Source organism: Vulpes vulpes, chromosome 1 (assembly GCF_048418805.1).
Source record: "Vulpes vulpes isolate BD-2025 chromosome 1, VulVul3, whole genome shotgun sequence".
Lineage (NCBI taxonomy): Eukaryota > Metazoa > Chordata > Mammalia > Carnivora > Canidae > Vulpes > Vulpes vulpes.
The window spans coordinates 177438181-177444180 of NC_132780.1; positions in this window are offsets into that span (position 1 = coordinate 177438181).

The following is a 6000-nucleotide window of genomic DNA, read 5'->3' on the forward strand; positions in this document are numbered from 1 at the left end:
GAATACAAGATAACCAAAACAGGGTTCCTGTCCTCAAGGAATTTCGTCTAAGCAAGATCAGCCTTGAGCCCATGCCAGCAATTACACTGTGAAGGGAGCTGTCTTAGTTCAGGCTACCAGAACAAGATACATAGACTGAGTGGCTTAAGTAATAGAAATTTATTTTCTCATAGTCCTCAAGGCTGGAAGTCCCAAGATCGGGGTCCAGCAGGGTTTGGTTTTTGGTAAGCACTTCCTTCCTGGCTTGCAGGTGGCCACTTTCTTACTAGGTCTTCATATGGCCTTTCCTCTGAGAATGTGTGTGGGTGGTGGTTGTAGGAGTGTGATGAGAGGGAATAGGGGGATGGACCTTCTTTGGTATTTCTCTTATAAGGGGGCCCCATTCTATGACCTCAATTTATTTACCTCCTAAAGGCCCTATTTCCAGTACAGTCACACTGAAGGTCAGGGCCTCAACACATGAATTGGGGGGGGGGGGAGGGGCACAATTCAGTCCATAATAGGAGCTTATAGAAAACCGTAAGAGCACAGATGAGAGCATAATGGTCTTGTTTATGGAAAGAAGGCTCAGTGATGACTCTTGATGTGGATTCTGAGCACATGGGTATCAGTATATGTGATTTCAGTAGCCCCAAGTTGGAGGCTCTGGTGATCTAGCCAGAATTATTGTCCCGTGTAAAAAGAAGAGGTCTCCATACCACAAGCTGTCAATCATAACTTTATATTCAATGATATTCTTAGGCCTCTGAAACTATTTTTATATCTATTAGCAGCTTTTCTTGGTAGTAGAGGATGTCACAGGTTTCCAGATGTCACTCAGCCTTTATTGCAACAGCCTCTATATGCCTCCTGCAAAGGTGATTATCTCAACGAGTCAATAACTGTCAGGTTCAGAAGTACTGTACTTGTAGTGGCTCCAGAAATAAGCATACATGTTCTTCTGCAGTAGTGAGGTGTGTAAAATGAGTCATGGGCTTGTTCAAGAGGGTGTTTTGCCTCTGTTGTCCCTGTCTTTTGCAGATTAGTGTTTGTGGGTACCAGGCTCTGTGAACAGCCAGTGCTGTACTGTCCTCATTGATAATATTAGGTTGAGGAGTCCCTGTGTGTGGGGTACATATTCTCAGAAGAAGGAAATGTCCCAGAAGCCCTGAGAAAAGTAACCACCGCTTTCTTTATACTTCTGTCACATTTGGTGTACCTTTCTTACTTGGCATCTGGCCTTTGGGCTTCATTCAGGCCTATCAGAGCCAGTTTCTTTAAAGCAGGGAGTGAGTCACATTGCACTCTGTTCTAACCTCACTTGTCCTCCAGTGGTGGTAGCAGTATCCCAGTGGTGATCACTTTTGGATAAACTAGTACGATTGTTGTATATTAAAAATAAGCTATCATTCTACTGGCACTTTGTCTCCCCAGCAGAATTCAGTCTGTCTGTAAGGCACTGCCCTGATTCTGGCTTTTCTCCCCTTGGTATAAGCCAAATAATGGCCAAAGAAGCATCCCTGTCTTTTGCCCATAAGAGCTGCTACCCTCAAGGACATAGGGGCAAGGCCTTGAGGAGGGAGGATGCTTAGAGGGTTTGCATTGACAGAGTCATTTTCCCATCTTGAGGACCAACAATTTTGGCTTTAGAAATAAGGAAAAAGTGGTAATGTGGCTCAAGTCAAAATGAAAACCCTCTTCCTGGGGCAGCCCAGGTGGCTTGGCGGTTTAGCGCCGCCTTCAGCCCAGGACCTGATCCTGGAGACCCGGGATCAGGTCCCACATCGGGCTCCCTGCATAGAGCCTGCTTCTCGCTCTGCCCGTGTCTCTACGCCTCTCTCCTCTGTGTGTGTGTGTGTCTCATAAATAAATAAATAAAATCTTAAAAAAGAAAAAAGAAAGAAAGAAAAAGAAAACCCTCTTCCTTTCTGTGGCTACTCCAGTTGGGGAGTTAGTTTTCTGTTGCTTCAACAAGTGGTCTGGAGGACACCTCTGTAGTGTTTAGGGCCATTGATAGCACTTGAACAGCTTTGTTCCCTGTCTCCTGCCTGCCCTCTCCCCACAGAGACTCTGTTTAGAGGAGCATTTGGGAGACAGACTCTGGGCTTACAAACATTGAAATAGCCTATCTCCCAGCCCCTTGACTCCTATGCTGCTGCAGTCACGATGCTGGAACTCTCTGCCGGGGAGGGCGGAGTGTCTGGATCTCTGCTGTTCCCTGTTACCATAAAGGCAGCTCATTACAGGTTTTGACCCTCCCTGCATTCTCCCTCCCTTGCAACATGCACATTCCTCTCTTCTCCTGGCATTACTGCTGGCAGAGTGCAAACTTCCTTTCTCTGTCATCTGAGCATCATTCAAAAGCAGTCCGCCCATCTGTGAATTATGCCCTGACTCTTTGATAGGGCAGTGTTACAGGTTCTCTGCCGGCAGGAGGGAGCAGTCCGACAAGATCTGAAGACCAAGACTTTGAGAAGCTGTGACGAGCAGACTAGGAAGCCACAAAACATTGTGAGCTGAGTGGATATCTTAATAAGCTTTTAGATGTGATTTGGCCAGAGTTGGCAGAGGAAGCCCAAGGGAAAAAGGCGAGTAAATCAATGCAGACCCACTGGGCCTGACAATCCTAGGAAGCTAATGATCTCTCCAGGAAAGAACTGAAAGCAAATATCCAGCAACAGACCACCATGTAGGATGGGGAGGACGGACCCCCGGATGTGAGTACAATCTCTCTTCACTACAGGGCTCTAAGCAGTAGGAGCAAAGCAAGTTATTGTCACTGATGGTGCTCCCTAACCACTGGTTCCAGGGGCCTGTGGACTGTCTCTGGGTGGGCTGTGCAGAAGGTCCTGGCTGGGACTATTTGTAGGTCTTTTCTAGGATATTTTGTCTGTCAGGAAACTGAATATAGTGGTTTGGGGATATTGGTACCAGGAGACTTTGTTGTAAACCCTCAGGAAACCAGCAAAAGCAAACCTCAGAGACCTTTTGCTATAAAAAGAAAACAGATTGCATCACAGACCAAGCAGCTGTGTGGCCTTCTGGCATTCGCGATGAGAGGAAAAAAGCATTGGCAAATTGGAATGCAGTGAAAATGGGGCAGTGGGCTGGGAAAAAGGAGGGAAATCTTAGGAAGCTAAATACCTTTCTGGATTCAGGATGCTCGTTGAATATTTATGATCACGGATTTATTTCATTTCTGCTTAAAGAACTGGCAGCATGTTTGCATTTAATGTTTTTCTCTAGAACCCAGTGAAAGTGAGCATTGTGACGAAGAGGGATGTGATTGATAGATGTGGGGCAGAAGAAATTCCTCACCACCATCAGTGGGAAGTGTCTTGAAAGATAGCTGATCTACTTGGAGGAGGAGGCTCAGATTTAATGAGGGAACAGGGCTGCTACAGCCCGGGTACCCAACAGGTTGGCAGTGAAACTTAACTCGTTTATTGCAGACTGGTTGCCACCTCTCTAATCTTCTCCCCTCACCATTTATTAATGGGTATTCTCTATCCTCCTTATTCCCCACCCCCCAGCCTGCCTCTGCCTGGCCCAATTTGTCAGTTCAGAGGTGTCACACAAGAAGTTGAGTATTTCCTGACTCCAAAAGGATGTAAAGAAAAGGATGGGGGTATAGAAAGGAAACATAAGACTCAGCCACTTTGATCCCCTCCCACCACCCTGAGTGTAAATGCAACTGTAGGTGAATGCTGGAGGTCCTACAAGTGAGGCTATTACTGGATTTAAATTGAGAATGAACATGAGATGCCCAAGCACACAGGGATGATGCTAACTGCAGACTGGGAACTGGAACCCTGGGATTTTGTTCCTGATTTTGCAGGCAGTTCTCTGCAATTCTAGTTGGGAGCAGTATCCAAAATCCTATAAGCAACATATCCTGATGCTGCCCATTGCCTCAGGCAGGCTGTGCATTGACCAAGGGGGAAGAGGAAGGGTGAGGAGTGGGGAGCATTTCATTCCTAAGTAGCTGTAACTGAAAAGCTAAAAAAAAAAAAATCTGGCCAACATTTTTCAACTGTGGTGTTTTTCTATCTTAAAAAAAAAAAAAAAAGGAATAGTAATGTATGCTAGATTTGCAAAGGGCTGTTTACCAAAGGTAATTATGTAAACAAGGCTATCTCAGAAGGCTGCAACCATGGCAATAGATGTCTGAGAGCTGAATTTATTGTCTGGGACAGGAGGGGAGTGGCTGTACATGTACTATGGGCCCATTGACCCGTGCATCTGTTGCTGGGGAGACTGGACAGCACTGCTGGTCTGGAGCTTGTGACCTCGGCTGATGGGCTGCACTGAGTTTACAGCTAGGACATCTCTATTCCCTAAGCTCTGAAGTAAAATGAGTGAAATTTTAGCCATGATAACTGTCTTTGTATGCACTGGGCCATTGTCCTTGAGACATTCAAACGCCCATTGCAGGAAAAGTTTGGGTACGAGAAGGTGGCAGTTGAGTGTGCAAGGACAACAAATGAGTAAATGGAAGAATGTGGATGTGGAGGGAGAGCATTTAGGAAGCCACGGCTAATATTGTATTTTCGTGCCACTTGGGCCTGGAGCGCTTTTGCAGTATTGGGACAAACAGAGCAGAAGCTCAGTATTCTTGGTGTGAAGGTTCCACGGATGATCTATAGAGAGACAGTGTTTTCAATATTTACAAAAACAGGGCAGCCTGGGTGGCTCAGCGGTTTAAGCACCCAGGGTGTGATCCTGGAGTCCCTGGATCAAGTCCCACGTCGGGCTCCCTACACGGAGCCTGCTTCTCCCTCTGCCTGTGTCTCTGCCTCTCTCTCTCTCTGTGTCTATCATGAATAAGTAAATAAAATCTTTAAAGATAATAATAATAATAATAAAAGTATATCCAGGAGCTAACTCATTAAAAAAGAAATATTTACAAAAACAAACCACTTGTGAACAGTGGAACAGTCTGAGAAACATAAAGCCCGAACTAGTCTTTCAGTGGGGCCCTGGGAGTTTCCAGTGGCATTTCCAGCTCTGTTTCTGTGTTTTGAGTCTCAACCTGATTCACTTGATTCTTTAATTGGCTTATTCTTCATTCACCCAAGATTTCTGGTGCTTCCCAGGGACCTCTGACCATGGCTAACAGAGGAGTCCTCTGCTTTGGAGCATCCCTTCTCCAGGTCTGCTGAGCCAACAATGAGCAGAGCAGGGTAGATTGGTGAAGGTTTCTTGGCTCTCTTTCCTTGCTATTCTTTACCCACATTTTGGGCAATGTATGGATGAAGTGAGAAAATTTGATAATTAACAAGTAGGGGGTAGGAGGGATAATCATTACCTTTTTGAAAGTATAATATTCACATTTGGCCAATACTTTCACATAATAGAATGCTACGTTTCATCCCCACCAATTTCGTTTTTTTGTTTGTTTGTTTGTTTTGTTTTTGTCTGATTTATATATGATCATTTAACCCCAGCCTTTCAGAGCTGTTGGCAAAATGACTTACCTGGAATGCCATGGTAGGATGAGAGTTAGGGCAAGGTACCTACTGTCCAGAACTTTTCTAGTCACCTCATGGCCAGTTCCTTAGTTTTAGAGGTTGAAAGGAGCCTTGGGTTTGCCTGGAAGCAACTGTAAAAGATGTCTGTATCTTCCAGGCCTTCAAAATTAGAATGTGTAGTAGGGCCTGGGGTTAAAAGTGGTGTCCCCTTGGCATAGTGTTTTCTGTCCATTTGCATATACTGGTATTTTTAATTAAGTATGTTTTAAAACACAAAGCACAAAGCTTTCACTTCCTTTATGTCCTAGCAGAAGTGTGTTTAATTTTTAAGCATTCCTTCTTTTGCCCCGCGAAAACTCTCCTTTTTTTTTTTTTTTTTTTTTTTTTTTGAGAATCTTAAGCAGACTCCATATACACCTCACGGATTCATCTCAAGACCCTGAGATCATGACCTGAATGAAAATCAAGAGTCAGGATTCTTAACCATTTGAACCACCCAGGCACCCTGAACCCCTTACTTTTGACATAATTACCAATGGCTTTGGTTTGC